Here is a 24,094-nt window from a genome sequence, read left to right as displayed (position 1 = left end):
TCTAGACTGTGAACCCTAGACTCCAGATACTGTACTTTGGATTCTACGCTCTGAAAACTGGACTCCGTGGACTCTGAACTCTGTATTCCAAACTCTGGAGTTTAGACATTGAGCTCTGGACTCTGGATTATAGGTCTGATCTCTCCTCTTACGACTCGAGATTCGACCCCTCCTCGAATCGACTCGAGGTTGAAGTACACAAACCTATCCTCTAAGCGACTTGAGGTTCGATCTCTCCTGTAACGACTCGAGATCTGGCCTCTCCTCGAATTGAGTCAAGGTAATCACCCCTCCTCTTGTTGACTGAAGGCCTGATCTCTCCTCTTGCGAATCAAGGTCAGACCTCTTGTCGTGAAGACTCAGTGTTAACCATACAAACCTCTACTCCTGAAGACTCAAGGTCTGACCTCTCCTCTAACGACAGAATTTGATATCTTGGACTCTGAACTCTGTAATGGGGAGTCTAGACATTGAGCTCTGGACTCTGGACTCTGCACTCTAAACTCTACACTCTAGACTATGGATTATAGGCTCAGAACTCTGATCTGTGGAATTTGAACCCTGGACTCTGTACTCGGGACTATGGTGTCTGGACTTTGGACTCTAGACTCTGAAATTGACCTCTGAACTCGACTCTAAACTATGGACTATGGATTCTGGACTCTGGACTCTAGACTCTGAAGATGACCTTTGAACTCTGGACTCTAAACTAAACAGACTTTGGACTCTAGACTCTGGACTCTAAAATTGATCTTTGAACTCTGGACTCTAAACTAAACAGACTTTGGACTCTAGACTCTGGAATTTGAACTCTGGAGTCTAGACTATGGACTTTGTTTTAAAAACTCTGTGCTCGGGACTGTGGTCTATGGACTTTGGACCCTAGACTCTAAAATTGACCTTTGAACTCTGGACTCTAGACTATGGACTATGGATTTTGGACTCTAGACTCTGAAACTGACCTCTGAACTCGACTCTCAACTATGGACTATGGATTCTGGACTCTAGATTCTGAAACTGACCTTTGCTTTCTGGACCCTAAACTATGGACTTTGGACTATGGAATCTGGACTCTAGACTCTAAAATTGACCTTTGAACTCGACTCTCAATTATGGACTATGGATTCTGGACTCTAGACTTTAAAATTGACCTTTGAACTCTGGACTCTAAACTAAACAGACTTTGGACTCTAGACTCTGGAATCTGGACTCTGGAGTCTAGACTATGGACTTTGTTTTAAAAACTCTGTGCTCGGGACTTTGAACTCTGACTCCTAAACTGTGTATTGAATCAAGGTAAACACGTATTACCATTCCTCTTGTTGACTGAAGGCCACTTGCGAATAGAGGTCAGACCTCCTATCGTGAAGACTCGGAGTAAACCATACAAACCTCTCCTCCTGAAGACTCAAGGTATGACCTCTAACGACTTTATTTGGGATTCTGGACTCTGAACTCTGCAAAGATGAGTCTAGATTCTAGACTGTGAACCCTAGACTCCAGATACTGTACTTTGGATTCTACGCTCTGAAAACTGGACTCCGTGGACTCTGAACGCTGTATTCCAAACTCTGGAGTTTAGACATTGAGCTCTGGACTCTGGATTATAGGTCTGATCTCTCCTCTTACGACTCGAGATTCGACCCCTCCTCGAATCGACTCGAGGTTGAAGTACACAAACCTATCCTCTAAGCGACTTGAGGTTCGATCTCTCCTGTAACGACTCGAGATCTGGCCTCTCCTCGAATTGAGTCAAGGTAATCACCCCTCCTCTTGTTGACTGAAGGCCTGATCTCTCCTCTTGCGAATCAAGGTCAGACCTCTTGTCGTGAAGACTCAGTGTTAACCATACAAACCTCTACTCCTGAAGACTCAAGGTCTGACCTCTCCTCTAACGACAGAATTTGATATCTTGGACTCTGAACTCTGTAATGGGGAGTCTAGACATTGAGCTCTGGACTCTGGACTCTGCACTCTAAACTCTACACTCTAGACTATGGATTATAGGCTCAGAACTCTGATCTGTGGAATTTGAACCCTGGACTCTGTACTCGGGACTATGGTGTCTGGACTTTGGACTCTAGACTCTGAAATTGACCTCTGAACTCGACTCTAAACTATGGACTATGGATTCTGGACTCTGGACTCTAGACTCTGAAATTGACCTTTGAACTCTGGACTCTAAACTAAACAGACTTTGGACTCTAGACTCTGGACTCTAAAATTGATCTTTGAACTCTGGACTCTAAACTAAACAGACTTTGGACTCTAGACTCTGGAATTTGAACTCTGGAGTCTAGACTATGGACTTTGTTTTAAAAACTCTGTGCTCGGGACTGTGGTCTATGGACTTTGGACCCTAGACTCTAAAATTGACCTTTGAACTCTGGACTCTAGACTATGGACTATGGATTTTGGACTCTAGACTCTGAAACTGACCTCTGAACTCGACTCTCAACTATGGACTATGGATTCTGGACTCTAGACTCTGAAACTGACCTTTGCTTTCTGGACCCTAAACTATGGACTTTGGACTATGGAATCTGGACTCTGGGCTCTAAAATTGACCTTTGAACTCGACTCTCAATTATGGACTATGGATTCTGGACTCTAGACTTTAAAATTGACCTTTGAACTCTGGACTCTAAACTAAACAGACTTTGGACTCTAGACTCTGGAATCTGGACTCTGGAGTCTAGACTATGGACTTTGTTTTAAAAACTCTGTGCTCGGGACTGTGGTCTATGGACTTTGGACCCTAGACTCTAAAATTGACCTTTGAACTCTGGACTCTAGACTATGGACTATGGATTCTGGACTCTAGACTCTGAAACTGACCTCTGAACTCGACTCTCAACTATGGACTATGGATTCTGGACTCTAGACTCTAAAATTGACCTTTGAACTCGACTCTCAATTATGGACTATGGATTCTGGACTCTAGACTTTAAAATTGACCTTTGAACTCTGGACTCTAAGCTAAACAGACTTTGGACTCTAGACTCTGGAATCTGGACTCTGGAGTCTAGACTATGGACTTTGTTGTAAAAACTCTGTGCTCGGGACTGTGGTCTATGGACTCTGTACTCGGGGCTGTGGTCTATAGATCTTGGACTCTAGACTCTGAAACTGACCTCTGAAATCTGGAATTTAAACTACGGACTTTAGATTATAGGCTCTGAACTCTAGACTGAGGAATTTGAATTCTGCACTTTGTACTCGAGACTTTGGTCTCTAGATGTTGGACTCTAAACTTCGGACTTTGATCTCTGGCGCTAAGCTCTGTATTGGAGACTCTAGACTCTGGATTTAAAATTTGGACTTTGGAGTGTGGAGTATATGTAGACTCTGAGCTCTGATCTCAGGATTTCAGACTATGAACTTTGGATTATGGGATCTGAACTCTATCCTCTGGACTTTGACTCAAGAATCTGGATTTTAAAGTTTGGACTTTGGATTCTGAAATCTATGTAGACTCTGAACTCTGAACTCTGGATTCAAGACTATGAACTTTGGATTCTGGAATCTGAACTCTATACTCTGGACTTTGAACTCTGACTCCTAAACTGTGTATTGAAGACTCTGGATTCTGGATTTTAAAATTTGGACTCTGAAGTCTGGAGTATATGTAGACTCTGAAATCTGAACTCTGGATTCCAAACTATGAACTTTGGATTATGGAATCTTAACTCTAAACTCTGGAAATTGACTATGACTCCTGAACTCGGTATTGGGGACTCTGGATTCTGGATTTTAAAATTTGGACTTTGAAGCCTGGAGTCTATGTAGACTCTGAACTCTGGATTTCAGGCTATGAACTTTAGATTATGGGATCTGAACTCTATACTCTGGACTTTGAACTCTAATTCCTGGACTCGGTATTGGGGACTCTGGACTCTGGATTTCAAAATTTGTACATTGGAGTCTGGAGTCTCTATATGGAATCTGAACTCAGAACTCTGGATTCCAGACAATGAACTTTGAATTAGGGGATCTGAACTCTATACTCTGTATTTTGAACTCTGACTTCTGAACTCTGTATTGGGGACCCTGAACCCTGGATTTTAAAATTTGGACTTTGGAGTCTGGAGTATATGCAGACTATGAACTCTGGATGCCAGACTGAACTTTGGATTATGGGATCTGAATTTTAAACTAGAAAATGTGGGCTCGGGACCCTCATCGGTGCAGAGATCACCGATCAGAGTCCAAAGTTCAGAGACCACAGTCCCGAGTATAGAGTTCAGATTCCATAATCTAAAGTTCATATTGTGAACCTTGTATTGGGGCTCTAGAGTCTGGACTCTAGGCTCTCAATTCTGAAGTCTGAACTCGGTATTCGGGATTCAGGGCTCGGGATTCGGGACCTTGGGACCTTCTACTCTGGATCTTGGACTATGAACTCTGGGCTCTGAAATCAAAGGCAAAATTTTAAATTCAGAAGTGAAAATTCAGATGTTAGGATTATGAATCCAAAATCCAGAGCATATCATTATGAACTGAAAACTGATAGCTGATTAGCTAATTTCAAGGAAATCATTGCTTAATTTTTGAGCTAAACATTTTTTCTCATTCAACCTTTAACACGGCAAATAAACATGGTCGCTAAATTATCTACCGATAGAAAACTGGGTCATCCAGCGAAAGGCCAGGCCAGCTCAAATTTCGGAACAGCTGCATGTTCAGCTCCTTTTACGTTCTTTTCCATCGGATCGATTGACCCAACCGCAATCTTTCGCCTAGAGTCTACAGCCGAAACGTCATTCAACACACCGCACCGCTACGGAAGGAAGGATAGCTCTGAAAATGAACAGCGCGAAATATGATAAAATTTTCCGTTTCCTCGTCCGCCCAAGTTCATCAGTCGGAAAACACATTATCTACGACCATTAGCTGTTCGCTTTATTCCATGGCTAGGATTCAACCAATCCTTTGAAAAAAAAAAAATAAAAATCTATCCTTGAATTGTGTAGGTTCGTCTACACGGAAGCACTTCGGGAGAGTGAACGGATTGAATTGAGCCCGACGAGGATTGAGGAAAAACTTGTGGAGACATAAGAAAGAAAAATAGCTAGAAAAAAAAATCAACACCGAAGGTCACAACGATTGATTATTTATGCTTTCATTTTTCCGCCTTCCGTTTTCCAACCCCCAGTTTGGAATCGTGGCATTGGGAAAGCGTGCGCGCCCCCTAAACCAAGTGACATAGAGAAAAATAAAAACGGGAAAAATCGTTCCGATCGACACATAAACGACAAGAAGGCGGTGATGACGTCGTTGATAGTAATGATAGGGACCACTTTTATTGCTTCGTCCAACTACAGCTGGATTCCACACGGCCTATTCTGGACAAATCGGAAAGGGGGTGGAAGAGCTTTCGATTTATTGTGAAAAAACCGAGGAAATCAGCAAACTGATCAAAACAGAATAATTGCTCCGGCACTTAAGATTACTTAACCAGTTTAACTTTGAGCCTTAAGGGTTCGATCAAGATCGCGTATTTAGTCACGATTGTCACGTCGATTTCATTGATTGATAGATGAAGTGTTGATTAGACAGAAGATACAGTTCGGGCAACGGCATAATTTCAAATGAAAGCATAGAACAGTGAGCGAACTTTTGGATAGACCTTTCGAAAAAATAGGAAACTGTCTTTGAATCATTTCTGCAATACTCTGTACCTCTACACTATTGGGTTTCCGTCAGTTGGAAAAATTGCACTTAGAATTCCAAAGAATATTGTCAGTGTCTTTATTTTGTCACTTTCTCAATTTTCATTTTATTAGAGATGTACAAACAAATTTGTTAACGAAACAAAGTACTCATTTTTATCGACTGGCCAATCGTTGAAAAAAAAAACTTAGGATGTACTAGGCCACTTAGAACTATTCTTACTTAATTTTATTGCTTTTCCTAAACTTTTCTCCTAAGCCGTCATTACTGGTGCTTTCAACATCTCGCAGATTGGCACACGTCAACTCCGCTTAGTTTTGTCACTTCTCGGCAAAACTTTTTAATCCGTTTTTACATCTGTTCGGGCCAAAATCAGTGGAGGAGTTTTATATTTACTGTAGATTGACAGTGTTGGGCAGAAATAGTTTTGGATACACAGTGTAAAATACACTCTTACCAGTCCATATTGCAACATTGAAAGTTTTAATCTAAAGTCTGCTTCATTTAATATTGGAACATATTCTTTTGCTCATTGAGGCGCTCCTAGTGGACGGATTTGGAAACTTTTTTCACCCACGTGTCGGGAAATTCATTACCTTTTACCATGTATTTATGTCATAACACCAAACGATAGCATTTTGTAAACAACCGCCATGGAAGCCGAACGGAGAGATCAAATTGTGCACAGTTTTCTTGAAAATCCATTGTTGTCGGCATCGAAGCTAGCTAAACAGCTTAAAATGCCCAGAAATACCGTAAGGCGTGTTATCAAGCAGTACAAGGAAACATTGACGACGGCTCGGAAGCCGCATTCGAAGCGTCGGAGTGGAACTGTCGACCGGAAACTGCGTGGGAAAGTCATCAAGAGGAGTCCCAATCTTTCAGACCGCGATTTGGCCAATAAGTTCCAGGCCGCTCACAGTACGGTGCGACGAATTCGTCTCCGGGAAGGAATAAGGTCATTCCGAGCCAGCAAACAGCCAAATCGGACGCTGAAGCAGAACAATGTGGCCAGAATCCGTGCTCGAAAGCTGTACGACCAAGTGCTGACCAAGTTCGACGGATGTATTCTGATGGACGATGAGACCTACGTGAAGGCGGACTTTGGGCAAATCCCAGGTCAAAAATTTTATTTGGCGACGGCTCGGGGGGATGTACCTGCAAAATTTAAGTTCTTGTTTGCGGATAAATTCGCCCGCAAGTACATGATTTGGCAGGGGATATGCAGTTGTAGACAGAAAACCAAAGTCTTTCTCACTGACAAGACAATGACATCAGAAGTCTACAAAAAAGAGTGCCTACAGAAACGGATTCTGCCGTTTATTCGTGCCCACGACCGTCCAGTAATGTTTTGGCCGGACCTCGCAAGCTGCCATTACAGCAAAACGGTTATGGAATGGTACGCAACGAACGGGGTCAGCGTAATACCGAAGGACCTCAACCCCCAAACTGCCCCCAGTTCCGGCCGATAGAGAAATACTGGGCAATCACGAAGCAGAGGCTTAAGGCAAAGGGAAAACTTGTTAGGAACATGACTCAAATGAAGAACTGGTGGAATCAAATCGCCAAAACGGTGGACGAAAAGGGTGTGCGCCGCCTAATGTGCCGTATTACGGGAAAAGTACGAGAATTTCTTCGAAACAGCAATGAATAATTTTTTTAATTTTTTTTTAGGAAAGAGTAAAGAAAATGCTACATTTGTATGAAAAACAAATTATGAATTCGTTAATAAATGACTGAACTAAACGCAATTGTTTGTGTTCCAATATTAAATGAAGCAGACTTTAGAGTCCAGAGTTCCCATGTCAAAGTCTAGAGTTCAATTTATTGAGACTCTAAAAAGTCGAATTCAGAGTTAAGGGTCTTGTCAAAGGCCTATCAAGGCCCAAATTTTAGAGTCCAGAGTCAACCTTTCAGAATCCTACCAGAGCTCAGAATCTAGAGTTCAAGATCCAGATTCAGAGTCCAGAGTCTACAGTCCAGAGTTCAGTGCCTATAATCCAAGTCTAAAGGTTTGAGTCCAAATTTCAGGGTTCAGCGTCCAGGATTAAAAGTTTCGATTCCAGAGTCCAGATTAAAAAATCTTGAGTCCAGAGTTCAGAGACCACAGTCTGAAGTCCAGAGTCCAGAATCCGCAGTCCAGAGTCTCCAATACAGAGTATAGAGCCAAGAGTCAATTGGCCAAATTCCTGAATCCACAGTCTTAATTCCATAGCCTATAATTCAAAGCTCTTACTCTGGAGTTCAGATTCCAAAGTCAAGAGTCCAGAGTCCAGAGTGCTGCCTTAGTCCTGACTCCCGAGTCCAGATTGCAGAGTCCAGAGTCCAGAATCCAAAATCCAGAGTTTAAGATACAAAGTCTAGCCCATGCTCACAGTCTAGAGCCTAGAGTCAGGGTACAAAGTTTAATTTTCAACATCCAAAGTACGAAATCCAGAGTCCGATCAGAGTTCAAAGTTGAAGTTCGGCCAGAGCCTCAGATTCAGAGCTCAGAGTATATGTATGAACTGGAGTCAGAAGTTAAGAATCCAGAGTCCAGAAATCATTCAGAGTTTAGAGTTCAGCAATTGTTCAGAATTTAGAATAAAGAAAACCCTTTATTATTTAGGTCAGAATTAATATTCAAATCATTTTCGACATTCTTGTTTTTTTCATTTACATTTGTTATTTTTGACATTTTTATCGTTTTCTTTGCTTCTTTTTTTTGGTTTTTAAATTATTTTTAGATCTTTACTATTGACAGGGTGGTCCAACATGGGGGGTAGTTAACATGTCGTTTGTAGCGAACTGTGATTTATTTTTAAGGCAACTTGAAACATTCCATATAAAGTCCTCGGTTTTCCGAAAAATGGCCAAGTGCCAAAATGTAGATTTTTAACTATAATTTAGATTTTAGAGGTAATACCAGATCTCGACGTTTTAAGCAGTTTAAAGTCATTTGGCATGAGAATTAAAATTTCGATTTTATCGGGGGAGCTTTTATAGTAAAAAAAAACACAAAACTTTCAACGCTTTGTGGCAAATCACGTCCATTCAAGCTGATAATAATCTGGACAAAAGCTTGTATGCTTGAAAAAAAAACTCGATTTCGATAAGTCATAAAGTTCCCATTTTTCAAGGTTGTTTTTTGCTTTACCGACTTTTGCTTAAATACCGACTATAAATCTATAAATTTCTGTCTTTGGAGTTTTTTTCCGGTAGAATCAAGGAGAGAGGTAGGGATTTTTTTTATCTGACAATTTGCACCGGGGGTCTTAGGATTTTCCCCAAAAATAAGAATTTGGTTCATTTTTATGACTTAAAAACACATGTTTTTTTTTTCAGCTGTCTAACATTTTTATTTTTTGAATTAGATTCAGTTAGATGTTTTTTGTGAATAAAATAATATCATGACTCTGTTATTTTCCAAAGGAAAACATAAAACTGCACATGGAAACGTATTGAAATTTTTTATCAGCTTTCCAAATAAAATATTTCAATTTTTGAATTTTAGCAATGACAAAACATGAAAAAAAATGTGGATATAAATGGTGTCTAAAAGTACCTTCGGCATCACCAAATATTACGCAAAAATACCAATTTATTATGCAACTTTCATCTAGAAACACCAAATAGGATAACTACTCCTTTAAAAATAAAGGTTTTATAAGGGCTTGTCCGGATTTTCAGAGAAAATAAATTAGAAACGCCAGTTCGTCCCGCTTGCCCGGATATCGAGGAAAAAAGTCCGGATTTTTCAGCAAAATTCAAACCAAAAATTGTAATTGAGTTCACAGGATTAATATTAATTAAATTTTCGCCGTAAAATCTGTGTCACAGAACAGAGAAGTTTGGAAACATTCACAGATTTTACATATTTTTTAAGTTTTGTACGTATTATATTTTTTCCTGTAAAATAAAAAAAAATGTTTTTTACTTTGTTTCGAAAAAATACCATATTGTTATAGTTTTATGCAAAAAATGCTATTTCCATTACAGAAAACCGTCTCAGAATTTTTGGGTAAAATCACAGCAAATCAGATTGTTTTTTTTGCAAAAACACAGATTTTTCGGTAAACATTTTCAGAGCTGGAAATTTTGAAATCCAAAGCTTGAGATTTTGCCAGGTTTTTCGGGTAAAAATCCCGGAAAAGTTCTGAGAAAAATCAGTGAAGCTTATGCTACATTAATTTGTGATTTTTTTTTATTTTATCATCAAAATTATTTTAAACACATTAAGAAAAAATATTTAAAAAATACATTTTTTACCTTTTTTTTATACAAAAACTGTTGCACCTTTATTAAACTTTATGAAAAGTTCTCTTCACTAAAATGTCATAATTGTTTCAATTTTTTCTTTTCATAAAATCTATGACTGAATCACAGATGAATGCCTTTTTACACAGAATCTTTTCGACAGTTTTTTTCACTCAGCAAATTTTTTGATACAATACATTTTAAAAATTGTAATGCATTTTCATTAATTTTTTTTTTGTAAAATCCACTATAAACTGACAAAACCAGTCCAAAATCGTATGAAAATGACAATTTAAAAAAATCTACTTTTGATGGAGAAACAGGGGTAAAAACTTACTTTGCAGCTCTGCCAAATTTAAGATACTTAGTCGTAAACCTGGCTGTAATTTGATATTTAGTAACGTAATTTCATTGTTTTGCTTCGTATTTACTCGTTGTCATTTGCAGTCCTTAGAATCAAAGGGGTATAAGTGCAGGAGTGATCGATTTTGAGTTAATAATGCCAACCAAATTGTTTATATTTAAAACTATATTTGGTGATTTTTTCAGATTTTTGAAAAATTTCTAAATACTTTTATGTTTAAAAGTTAAAATACAAATGTTTGAAAAATGTATGAAAAATGACCAAACACAGCAACTTAAGGGCGTGTAATCTCGGAATTAGCTTTTATGCACTTATATTGAGGTTGCCAGGTATTCCGGTTTTATCCGGGTTTACCCGGATATTTGATATAAAAATGTAAAAACAATCCGGCCCGGCCCGATTGCCCGGATTTAATTGAAAAAAATGCCCGGATTAATCACTTTATTTGGCAAATCAAACATAAAATAAATGTGTTGTATAATTTTTTATGTTTGCCTCCAAAACGATTTTTTTGGGCAAGTCTTATAACAATAATCATGAAAGGTTTTTGGAAGCCGTTGCTGAGTTTTAATGAAATTTGTTTTATTTTATTTAATTTTTTTAATTGTTTTTTTTAAATTTTATTTTTATTATTGTTTTTTTTTATTTTTTTTTTATTTATTTTTTATTTTTTTTTTTATTTTTTTAAGTTTTTGTTGAGTAGTTTTTGGGCTTTGAAAAAAAAATACCCGGATATTGCCCGGATTTTTGGTCATCAATTTTTTGAGATCAAATGCCCGGATTTTGCAAGGTTTTTATATAAAACTGCCAAGATTTGTCCGGCCCGGAGACGTGCTGAAAAAAATCAGGCAAGCTTAGCCCTCAAGCTTCAAATATATGTTGTTTCTGGATTTCTGAACGTCCTTATCGCCCATGGAGCTCTTTCAGCGCCCACCAAATTTCAAAGTTGAGCTCACCGCTTCCGTTCGTGAAAGCTCTCAACGCCCCCCCAGGCATGGTTGCTGAAAAAAAATTCTATGTTTTGACGAAAAAAAATTCTGACATTTTGTGATTTTACCCAAAAATTCTGTGACGGTTTTCTGTGATGTTTTTGTCACTAATTTCATTCAAAAGTCATGTCAAATTGCGTCTTTTTAACATTTTACTTAAGGGAAATCAATTATCATCACCAATTGTATCATGTTTTTCAGACTTAATATTGACATAACAAATTTAATTTTGGAAAAACGTCCAAAATTTTTAAATTCTGTGAAATCTATGAATATTTCTAAAATTCTGTGTTCTGTGTTTAAAATAAGCTCAAAATTCTGTGAAATTATAGATTTTTCTGTGGTCCCATTCCCAAAAAAAAAAAAAACTAACACAAAGAATGTTTTCAACATTTTTTTTGCTTTGAAACTTACTGAAATTGTTCATCTATCAAAGTTGAACTCAAAGTAACTTTTTACGGTTATATTTTACTTGATTTTTTCTTCCTTTTAAACTTGAACATTTTTTAATAGTATAAAAATTTCCTTAAAGCTTGCTGTAAAACGGTTCATGTCCTCAAAAAGCTAATGAAAGTTAAAATCAACAAAAATAAAATTTAATTTAAGCAGATTGACAAAACATTAATTGTATTAATTCTAATAAGTCAATATAGACATCTTATGTTAAATGTGAATTTTCTAACAATTTCACATTTACTTATCAATATTTTGAAATTATTGTATGTGTGAGTTCTTTTTTCTTAAACTATCAATTATTCTATAAATGGTTGTTTTTTTTAACATCAAAACTTCTTTTCAAGTTTACAGAAGAATAAGACTCTTTACGCTTTATATTTTCTTTTATCAAATTTTAATATTTTTTTCATATATGTATCTTATATTTTGACCATTATCATTGACGTTTCTATTTAATTACTGTAAATGTTCTCATTGGATTCCATGAATTTTGATTTGCAAATAGATTCTACGTTTTGGTCATCATTCAGGAGAAAATTTGAGCAACCGTGATTAAACCATGTTTTGGGAGTTATTCCTGATGAGAGAAAAAATCACTCAAATCATCATATATACATATATTGGCTCAAAGCATGAAAGGGATGTTTTTTGAATAGATTTTAGAGACTCTGAACTCTAGTTCGTGATTCAATAGTTTTTTTGCTTAGAAGTAAATTTTAATAAAAAAAAGTGTTTCCACTCTTTAAAACCGTTCTCCACAATTGGAAAAAAGGCAGCCCTATTTGCAATATGTTGTAGTCCAGAAATGTGGGAATCAATCCAACATAAAATATGAGTGGGGTTATATGAAGTTTTTTTTAAATTTCTAGTTAAAGTTAAAAATCCTAAACATTTTATCGTTTTTTGTGAAGAGAATCCGTTTAAAAAATTTCATCTTCATTAAACAAATTATAATTTTATTAGGTTTAAAATATGCCTTAAAAAAATTTTACTGCAAAGCAAAAATATTCTTGATTTTATTTTATATTCATCATACAATGTAAGCGAATATTTGTGAAATTTAAAAAAAATATTCAAACTTTTTCTACCATTTCTTCGAGAATCCTAAACAGGTTACTTATAGTTATAATTTGCATGTTTTCATATAGCCTTAAAAGGCCGTAATTTGGTTAATTATGTGGATAGAGAATTTTGATCGCTTCAAAAATTGATTTTCTGCCAGCTTTTCTGTGTTTATGACCACTGTTGAGCGTAAGGGACCACTTTGAAAACCACTGCACAGTGGTCCAGAAATGAAATTTAGCGGGAAACAATTATTTGCGCTCTTGCCTTAGGTTTAAGACATTTGGTGTCCAAGACAAAGTTGTACAACATCACAAGGCGCTACTTTTGAATGAAACATTTTTAGGGTGGTTCATAAAACTCCTTAGATACGAAAATTATTTTTTTACTGTAAATAGATAGTGCTGTATTATGTTCAGCAATTATGTAGAACAACATAATTGATGAAACTTTGTAGAAGACTTTGAATGTCTATCTATTAACGTTTAGGTTTTATGATGATTTTTCGTGTACAAGTTAGGGTGGTCCTACAAAAACAAGTTTTTTTGTTATAACTTTGTTGGGTATCAACTTATCAAATTCATGTGTTCGACAAGTATTTAGCAAATCATTATGCGCATCTTTTGTAGCAAACAGATTTCTAATATCTGCTTTTGATTCGCAGTTATCATGAACTTTGTGTTCAAAAATGGCCGTTTTGTATGAGCCATAACTTCAAATGGAGCAAACCAAAAAATTCAAACTTTAATTCGTTTGAAAGAACATGTTAAAATCTACATTATATCAAAAAACTGGAGAGGTGTTTTTTGTTTAAAGCTTTTTATTTACATTTGAACTTGACCAAAATTGCTATTTTTCATATAACAAAATATATCACTTTTGCTCTGCGACATGGAATTCTTTTTTGCTTTCGCACCCTTAGTCAATAATTCTAAATTTTTTACCACTACAAAAGCAGAGTTTCCTTTTCGAAGCCTTTGTAAAAATTTTGAAAGACTAACATAGCAGCACAGATGGGCACAAATGAAAAAAAAAGGGGATTCTTGATTATTAATGTATAGAACCATAAACTGAAAACAATGAATTACTAACTACCCAACAAGAAAGTCTTGAATTGTATTTTTCTTAGAAGGAGTTTTTATTCACTTATGTCCTTTTGACTGTGAAAGCCAGTTTTGGTTTCTCCGGTGATCATTTTGATCAAACCCAAGTAAACCACACAGTTTTCAGTTCAAGAGTTTCGATTATTCGTGATGAACGTTCAAAGGAAAGTTATAGTCGTTCACTGGCTGAAGGGGTCTAGTGAAAAAGATGTGGTTGAAGTTCTGTTAAAAATGGATCCGAAGCTTTCGAAATTAACATTGAAAAAGAAATTAATTAATTAAATTAATTTGGTGGATCATACAGTGGAAAGGTTGTTGAAATATTGACAATATGATTCTACATTTCCGGAAAAAATGCTTCAACTGATTTTCAAATGGGGAGCATATGGTAGCTCAAACCACAGCAGGTATAAATTTATTTTTAACGAACCTTTATCTTTTGATCTTCAAATTATTTCAATATAGATTTAATCAATCATTCATTGACGAAGATGATGAAGGAGATATGCGTGAATACAGCGATTCACACATTTTCGTGGTTTCTGTTGTTCCGTTACGTCTCGTAGATAAATCTAATGGGATATAAAACGTTATCTGGAGTAACGATTGCCCATCCCCAGTGAGTTTGTGCAGACCTATTAGGCTCATTTTTGCTAAGGAAAGTGCAGATCTAACAAGATTCGTTGAAAATGTTCATGAAGATCGCAAATCGTCTTTGTAAGGACAAACCCACTTGGAGAGTCAGGAAAACCAATATAGAAGTGAATGAACGGGGTCAAAGTCTTCGAAACATACTAAAATAACAACTGAACTTATGTATTGATGAGTCTAGGGTCACCGGTGGGAATTCCAATACAGGAAATATTGCCAGGAAATTCTTCGAGAAACGGATTGAAGTTGCTCAAAATAAGAGGACTGAATGTTCAGCTTTTGGAAAAGTTTTACGTGTTTTTAACCATTATCAACAGTAGCTCGTTTGAAGGGTATGCTCAAGAAATTCGGGTGCTTTATAACAATTTATATAGCTGTTATCCCGTTTCTCCAACCGTACACAAATTGTTAGTGCATGGAGCAGCAGTCATAAAAAATCATATTTTACCCATAGGCATGTATTCGGAAGAAGCTGGTGAAACAAGAAACATAAGTTTACGAAGATTTCGAGGAAACCACTCCAGAAAGTTCGATCGTTTGGTTAGTCTGGAAGATGTTTTTAAAAGACTCCTCCTGACATCAGATCCGTACTTCTCACTATCCAATAGAAAATGTATGAAATATTCAAAAATCAGTCTTCCTAAATGCAACCGTTATTTGATCTGTGACCCCTAACGCGTTTTTTATTAGTTTCATTATTGCTAGAATATAAGTGTTTTTTTTTGTTTTCTATGAATTTTTTATTGATTTCTCAAATAAACTTTTTTCCGTTTTTCCATTTCTGTTAACTATAATGATGATATAAATGTTACGATGTGTACGGTCATTCCTCACGCAGCCAAATATAGTCAAAAATAATATAGAAAGGTTATATGAAAAATGGCAATTTTGGTCAAGTTCAAATGTAAATAAAAAGCTTTAAACAAAAAACACCTCTCCAGTTTTTTGATATAATGTAGATTTTAACATGTTCTTTCAAACGAATTAAAGTTTGAATTTTTTGGTTTGCTCCATTTGAAGTTATGGCTCATACAAAACGGCCATTTTTGAACACAAAATTCATGATAACTGCGAATCAAAAGCAGATATTAGAAATCTGTTTGCTACAAAAGATGCGCATAATGATTTGCTAAATACTTGTCGAACACATGAATTTGATAAGTTGATACCCAACAAAGTTATAACAAAAAAACTTGTTTTTGTAGGACCACCCTAACTTGTACACGAAAAATCATCATAAAACCTAAACGTTAATAGATAGACATTCAAAGTCTTCTACAAAGTTTCATCAATTATGTTGTTCTACATAATTGCTGAACATAATACAGCACTATCTATTTACAGTAAAAAAATAATTTTCGTATCTAAGGAGTTTTATGAACCACCCTAAAAATGTTTCATTCAAAAGTAGCGCCTTGTGATGTTGTACAACTTTGTCTTGGACACCAAATGTCTTAAACCTAAGGCAAGAGCGCAAATAATTGTTTCCCGCTAAATTTCATTTCTGGACCACTGTGCACTGATGTAAAGCCTTTTTCAAAATTCCTTTTTTGTCGGAATATCAAGATTTTTACTCCCACGAATCGAATCTAACGGTCAAATAAGACATCTCAGTTTTGCGCTCCATTTGGTGTCATGTTGATTCCCAAAACTAATACAAGCAGTTTTGAGATATTGGTGCTCTAAGTCCACATCAGATGGAGTATCTGGCAAAACATTCTGCTGGGAAAAGACAGAGAATGAATTCGTCCCTCATTCTTCTGTTGGCATTTTTATTCGTATTTACCCGAAGTTTTTGGCGTAGAAATCGCTCTGATTGGCAGAAAGACATGCAATCATTCTTTTGGATGTAGTAAGTGTTTGAATAATTTATAAATTTTGACGAATTTAAGCAGTGTTGAGTTGTTTTAAACCTTGCTTCGAAAGACAAAAGACGAGCAGAGGTGCCTAGAGGAAAATTCCATCTTAGAATTTTGCTTGAAATGTAAGACGGCTTCTACGGTCTTCCGTCCTGGCTTAAAATTTTACCACTCCTTTTGATTCCGCCATTCCTGCCTCTCTGCTTCAAATTCATATGTATGAGGGAAGTAAGGAAAGTATGGCAGAATATAGCGGTTTTCCGCTGCTGTTGTTGTCGTCGTCGATCGACGGACGATCGTGTCTCTATGTACGTTTCATCACATTCTAGTTATATACTACCTTCCGTATCGTCTCTCTACATATTGCACAAACATTTTCATTGAGGCTTACAGCAGAAACAGGGGGCCCAGCGAAATAAAAACCAGCCTGAGTGTGTTTTTCCGAACAAACTACCTACATTTTCCTCTCTAGAGATGTGATGTGTCTAGGCTAGGTAGCTTCCCATGTTGAAAGATTCGTCAAGGAGCAGTGAAAAATGAAATGGAAAACAGCATCGCGGCGTTTGTCGTGATGGTTTCTGATCTGTTTGGCGACGACAACGACGACGACGACGACGACGATGAAGACCGACGTCGATGATGATGGCGGCGATGGCCGAGAATCTGATGTTGATGTTAATGATGGCGGCGACGTAGACGACGTCTCTTACCTAACAACACAAGATTCACAAGTCGCGATGCCACAGAGGAAGATGTGCACGATATTATGTCTAGCTGATGAAAAGTTTCAAACTCATGCTTCGTTCTGAGAAAACGATATGAAGATACCAAATCTTGAACTCCAATTTCTGAACTCAGGTTATCCTCAAGTATTTATGAAGAACGAAAAAAATAATTGCCTAAACTTCGTTCAAAATCGTTCTCAAATTAAAAAAAAATTAGCCCTTGTGTAAACGGTTTTTAAATATATGTAGGTGTTCAAACATTTTTTAATGTATGCGTACAAAATTTATTACCCTCTTTTGAAACCATTTTAATATTTAAATTAATAAATTATACCCACAAGCTCCATCGTTAGCTCGCCGATTCGAAGTCTCACTTTCCGGAGAATAATCTAGGGGAAAAAATACGCCGGCAGCCTTTTCAACACTTCCAAAGGCTGCCCATAAATTTCAAATTTTTCAACCATATTTATTAGCACCCAATAACATAAAGAAACACGAGGTGATGGCATGCGAAACGCAAAGTGCATTGCACAATCCAGAACGTCAAGGTGGGCAATCCACCTACGAGGTTGTTCAAAATTTCTTAGCATTCTGAAGTTTGGATTCAAGCTTCTTTCGTTCTTTCCAAGAAACACTTTTTCCGATGCTTCCCTTCTCCAGATAACAACCATAAAAAAGCCTTAAAACGCTTAGCATGTTGCCGTAAACTGGAAAACGCTCGTTTGAATTTTCCCCGACTAGGAAAGTCACTCCGGCTAGGGGTCATGGTGAAATATGAAAAGTTTCGCGTGTGCCCCTGAATGTATACCTGCGAAGCTACTACTTAGAAAAGAAGGTTTGCTTGACCGTGACTTTTGAACCGGGCGACCGGCGCGGGTTGTTCCTTTTCCAGGCAGAAGGAAGGAATACATAAGTAGGTATTTTCCGAAAAGGAGTTTTCTCACTCCTTACCAGGACGATAACTACGACTGGAAATGAATAAGTTTGTGCTTTGCTTTCTGGTTCAAAGGTGGGTCCGTAGAATTTATGTGAGAACGTAGTGTCTCATAAGCACATTATGGCGTAGCATTTCAATTTGGCATATATGATAAAAAAAAATGATAAAACGTCCTGAAACACAGTATCGAAATACTGAATTAAGCTGAAAAATGTAAAAAATCGAGACTATAAGGAGTGTATTCAAAAAAAATGCAACACTTTGTTTTGTGAATAGCTTTTTAATGCCTGAATAGAAATTTATGAAATTTTCAGCGAAGTTACTGTTTCCTGAAGCTTCAAAATAATACAAAATTTTGAATTTGGTCGAAGTTATAACTTATTTAGCCGATTGTCCTCCTTCGGCACAAAAACAACATATTTGACTTTTTATCACTACACCACCGTTTTTGCGTAATGGCACGATTCCAGATCCAACTTAAACAGAGTAAAAAACTTTGTGGGACATATTGAAGTGCTTTGCAGAGAAAACGGTTTCATTTGGTGGCAGTTTTCTTTATATTTTTAGCTTTTCATGCTGTCAATCGTTATGAAAGAATGATAAATATTCCTCAAGTACTGGACATGAAATTTTTCAATTTTTATCCTTTTATCTCCGGAAAATACAGGCGAGACTTGTCAACGAAAATTTTCAGGTTGGAAATCTGTCAGGTGTCCGCTAAAGAGTTCATTTTTCTGTCCATTTCGAACTTTTTCAAAATATCTCTCCACAAGCAGTCCAAATATTTTGCGCACGATTTTACCACCGTATTTTATTTATTTTACCGGTGGGCAGCTTTTATACCTTGTAGAAATGAAGTCAAGCCTATTTATAAGTCAGCTAGACGAACCAATCAGAAAAAATTTACTTTTTCATCTCTTCCTCATTCATATTTTCGGATTGAGCTTGAAATAACCTCTCATATTCCTCTCACTTCATGAAATCAACAATCTTCACTTTTCTGGATTTTTCTTGATCCTGCCCAAAATATTTTGCCAATGAACTTCAGTATTTGACACTTTCTAAAAACCACTTGACAGATTATCACCAAATTTTGTGCACCTACACATTACATTACTAGGTAGCCTCACTGAAAATTTCCTCAATTTCCATCGATGCATTCAAAAGTTATTCACGAAACAAAGTGTTGCATTTTTTTCGAATACACTTCTTATATGGGCTCGTATGCAGAAGATGGTTAATCACCTTTCCACTTTTCAAAGTTATTCGGGACATTTAAATCATTGAAGCGCACATTCAAATCATCCTTATCGACATTCCAATATACTGACAGACTGAGATTTTTGAGAGACCAAATTTAATATGTTCGATGAAAATGAGAAAAGAAAACTAAAGTTTTAGTTTATTAAATCTGTGTTTTTTTTTAATACCTTAGATCATGGGTGGCCAACATTTTCAACAGGCATCCCGAATTTTAGAAATTAGAGATTCTCGCGGGCAAAACAACAATTTTTTCATTAATATCAAAACCGCAGATTTTTGAATACATTCTAAAATTTTTTTTCAGACCCTTCGATTAATGCAAGTATAAATTCAGCAGTACGTTTTGTTTCATGTTTCAAAATTCTTTCGATATTTGATTAACAATTGATTTAAAATTGGTTGAAATATTCTTCACAAGCTCACAATAAACCCGATTTAATACATTTGACAGTGGATTCTAGCCTCTCTTATGTTAATCTTAAGTTGCCCACGTTATTTATTCAGTCTGTAAAGCCTAAATCGGCTAAGACGGTGTATGTCTTTTTTTTTTTTTAAATAAACGAATTATAGATTTCTAAATTCTAAATTATTTCGATTTCGAACGCAGTAAATTCAAAATGAATAAAAAAAGATTCGAAATTGTTTATAGGATAAAAATATTTGCAACTTATTGTTGGTGTTTGAAATGGCTGGATCCTGAAAAATACTGTATGAACCCGTTTCATAAAAAAAAATTAAATACGTATAATCTTAGCTCTATTTTTTAAGTCAAAGCAAATGATAATCTCAAAAAAATAACAATAAAAAAAGAATAAAATTTTAAAACCCAATTTAATACACCTGACAGTAGATTGTGACTTTTTTTTTACAGTCTTTAAATAATATTTGGGTACATATGACGCAAAATAATAAAGAAATGAAAAATTTAAAAATTCAAAATTATGATTGAAGGATTTCGATGCAGTAAATCCAAAATGAATTTAAGAGTTTAAGATTTAATATTTTGTCCATTTTGTCAATTTTATAATTACAATGTTTCAATTTTTCAAGATAGGTCAATATAGGATAAATATTAAATTTTGTTAAGTTTGTAGTTTTTTTTTCAGTTTGGCCAAAATGGTCAATTTGGACAATTTTGTCAGTTTCATCCATTTTTTCAATTTATTTTGTCATTTTTGTAATTTTTTAAATTCTGCCATCTTTATGATTTTTGCTATTTTTGTCATAATTTTTTATTACTGTCATTATTGTAATTTTCGATTTTTTCGTCATTTTTGTCGCTTTTGTCAGTTTTGTCAGGTTGTCAATTTTGCTCATTTTTGTAAATTTTTACATATTTGTCAATTTTGTCATGCATAATAAAAAATTAAAAAAATGGTCAATTTTGTAAATTTTGTCAATTTTTTTTTTTTAATCAATTTTGTCAATTTGGCCAAAAAGGTCAATTCGGACAATTTTATCAATTTCATCAAATTTGTTTTTTTTTTAATTTTGTCATTTTTATCATATTTGTTCCTTTTGTTAGTTTTGTCATTTATATTATTTTTGTCGTTTTTGTCGTTTTTGTTTTTTTTATCATTTAAGTTAATTTTGTTAATTTTCACAATTTTGTCAATTTTTTACAGTTTTGTCAGTTTTATCAATTTTGCCAATATTTGTCGCCAATTTTGTCAGTCTTATCAATATTGTAATTGTTGTCGATTATGTCGCTTTGGTCAATTTAGTCAATTTCGACAATTTTATCACAATCTTAAATTTTGGAAATTTTGTAAATGCAGTCTTTTTCGTCGTCAATCCTGTGCATTTTGTCAATTTCGACAATGTTTTCAATATCGACAATTTTGTCAATTTGGTCACATTTTAAATTTTTTTAAATTTTGTCAATGTTTCACCTTTTTCTATTTTTCAATTTTTTCAATTTATTCAATTTAGAAATTTTCTAAATTTTGCCAATTTTTTAAAATTTTGTCAATTTGTGCATTTTTTTCAATTTTGTCAATTTGGTTTTAAATAAAAAATTCAATTTAATAAATTTTGTCAATTTTATTCAATTTTGTAAATTTTGTCAATTTGGCCAACATGGTCAATTTGGACAGTTTTGTCAGTTTAATCAATTTGGTCAATTTGTTTTGTATTTTTTCATTTGGTCGTTTTTGTAATTTTTGTCATATTTCTTAGTTTTGTCATTTCTGAGTTTTTTGATATTTTTGTAAATTTTCACAATTTTTCAATTTGTTCAGTTTTGGCAGTTCAATCAATTTTGTCAATATGTTTGGTCAATTTTGTCAATTTTCAATATATCATTTATCGGTATTGTTATTTTATTCGCTTCGGTCAATTTCGTCAATTTTGACAATTTTGTTAATTTTGAAAATATTGTCTTTTTCGTCAATCTTGTGTATTTTGTCATTTTTTCAATTTTGTCAAAGTTTTCATCAGTTTTGGTCATTTTTTTTCTATTTTATTTTTTTTAATTCTTCACCTTTTTCTGTTTTCAATTTTATCAATTCAGTCAATTTTGTCATGCCTATTTAAAAATTTACGTTTTTTTTTAATTCTGTAAGTTTTTAAATTTTTGACAGTTTTGTCCATTTTGTTAATCGGTTTTTTTTTCAAATTTTCTTATATAGTAAATTTTGTCAAATTTGTTTATTTGTTTTCAATTTTGTTAATTTTTTAAATTTGACACGAATGGTCTAATTGTAAAATTTTGACTGTTTCATCTTTTTTTTTGTCAATTTTCATCAATTTTGTCAATATGTCTTGTCATTTGTGTAATTTTTTTTTGAAAATATTTTTTGATTTTTAGCAATTTTGGTTATATTTTTGATTTTGTCATTTTTATCAATTTGGACCATTTTATCATTTTTATCATTTTTTTCAATTTGGACAATTTTGTCAGTTTTATCAATATGTTTTGTAAATTTAGTCGATATCGTAAATTTTTCAAATTTTATGAATTTAGTCTATTTTGTTTTTTTTTTCAATTTTTTTTCGATATATTAAATTTTGTCACGTTAGTACTTTTTTTCAATTTGGTCAAAATGGTCAGTTTCATAAATTTTTAACATCAATTTTGTCAGTTTTGTAATTTTGTGTATTTTGTCAATTTGGTTTTATTTTTTCCATTTTTTCGTATATAGTAAATTTTGTCAAGTTTGTATTTTTTTTAGAATATTTTAAGATTTTTTCAATTTGCCGCAATTGGTCAATTTGGAAAATTTCGTCAGAATCATCTATTTTGTCAATATAGTTCATCAATTTTGTCCATATGTATTGTTAATTTTTGTATTTTTTAATATTTTTTTTTTAATATTTTTTTTAATATTTTTTTTTATATTTTTTTAAATATTTTTTTTAATAATATTTGTAATTTTGGTTATATTTGTGATTTTGTCATTTTCTTCAATAAAGTCAATTTGGATAGTTTTGTTAGTTTCATCAATATGTTTTGTAAATTTAGTCGATTTTATAAATTTTTAAATTTTTTCAAATCTTGTCTTTTTTGTCAATTTGATCTAGATTGTTTTTTTTTCAATTTTTTCAATATGTTAAATTTTGTCAAGTTTGTAAATTTTTTCAATTTGTTCAAAACGAACAGTTTCATCAACTTTGTCAAAATATATCAAAAATTTTGTCAATATGTTTTTTGTAGGTACTTTTTGTCATTTTTGTCAAATTTGTCTTTTTGGCATTTTTTTTTTAAATTTTATCAATCTTGTCAATTTGGTAATTTATTTTCAATTTTGTCAAAATAGTAAATTTATTCAAGTTTGTCCATTTTTTCAATTTTGTAAATTATGTCAATTTGACAAAAATGGTCAAATAGGACAATTTTTTCAGTTTCATCAATTGGGTCAATATATTTTGTGATTTTTTAAAAAAACATTTTTTCGTTTGGGGATTTTTGTGATTTTTGTCAATTTTGTTATTTTTGTTATATTGTCATTTTTATCAATTTGGAAGACATGTCAGTTTCATCGTTTTTGTCAATTTGGACAGTTTGGTCAATTCCATCAGTTACGTCAAAATGTTTTGTAAATTTTACAATTTTGTATTTTTTTTTCTTCAATTTGGTCAAAATGGTAAATTTGGACAACTTTGTCAGTTTCATCAATGTGGTCAATATGTTTTGTATTTTTTTTTAATTTTTTGTTTTTGCATTTTGTCATTTTTCTGATTTTTGTCGTTTATGTCATTTTTGTCAATTTTTTCAGTTTTATCATATGTTCTGTCAATTTTTGTCAATTTCCTAAATTTTGTAGATTTTATCAATTTTGTAAGTTCTGTTATGTAAATTTTTTTAAATTTTGCCAAAATTGTCAATTTTAACAGTGTTTCATTAATTTTGTTATGTTTCGTCAATTTTGTCAATTTAGATCGATTATGTCGCTTTGATTCATTTCGTTGATTTCGACACTTTTGTCATTTTTTTCAATTTTGTCAATTTTGTTAATGCTGTTTCGTCAATTTCATTAATTTTGTGTATTTTATAAATTTGATGAGTTTTGTCAATTTTGAAAATTTGAGATTTTTTTATATTTTTTTTAATTTTGTTAATTTTTCACTTTTTTCTATTTTCAATTTTGTCAATTTTATCCCTTATCACAGTTTTGTTAATTTAGTCTTTCTTCAATTTGGTTTGTCTGGAATCAACGGAGTGTTTGAGCTGTATATTGTGCTGGAAAAAGATTTAAAATTCTTTAGATTTTTATACATTTATTCAAGTTTCGTATTCCATTTATGAAAATGCACTTCTGAAATGTCTGCTCTAAT

At 34.0% G+C, this 24,094-nt stretch overlaps 1 protein-coding gene across 7 annotated transcripts in view; it reads left to right on the top strand.

The window, feature by feature from the left end:
- The window catches only part of LOC129751184 (myocyte-specific enhancer factor 2-like), a 227,748-nt gene that overhangs the window by 161,415 nt on the left and 42,239 nt on the right, over nt 1-24,094 (top strand). The gene's annotated exons all lie outside the window — the stretch shown is intronic.

Source organism: Uranotaenia lowii, chromosome 3 (genome assembly GCF_029784155.1).
Source record: "Uranotaenia lowii strain MFRU-FL chromosome 3, ASM2978415v1, whole genome shotgun sequence".
Taxonomy (NCBI): domain Eukaryota; kingdom Metazoa; phylum Arthropoda; class Insecta; order Diptera; family Culicidae; genus Uranotaenia; species Uranotaenia lowii.
This window is presented reverse-complemented; position numbering and strand designations above follow the sequence as displayed.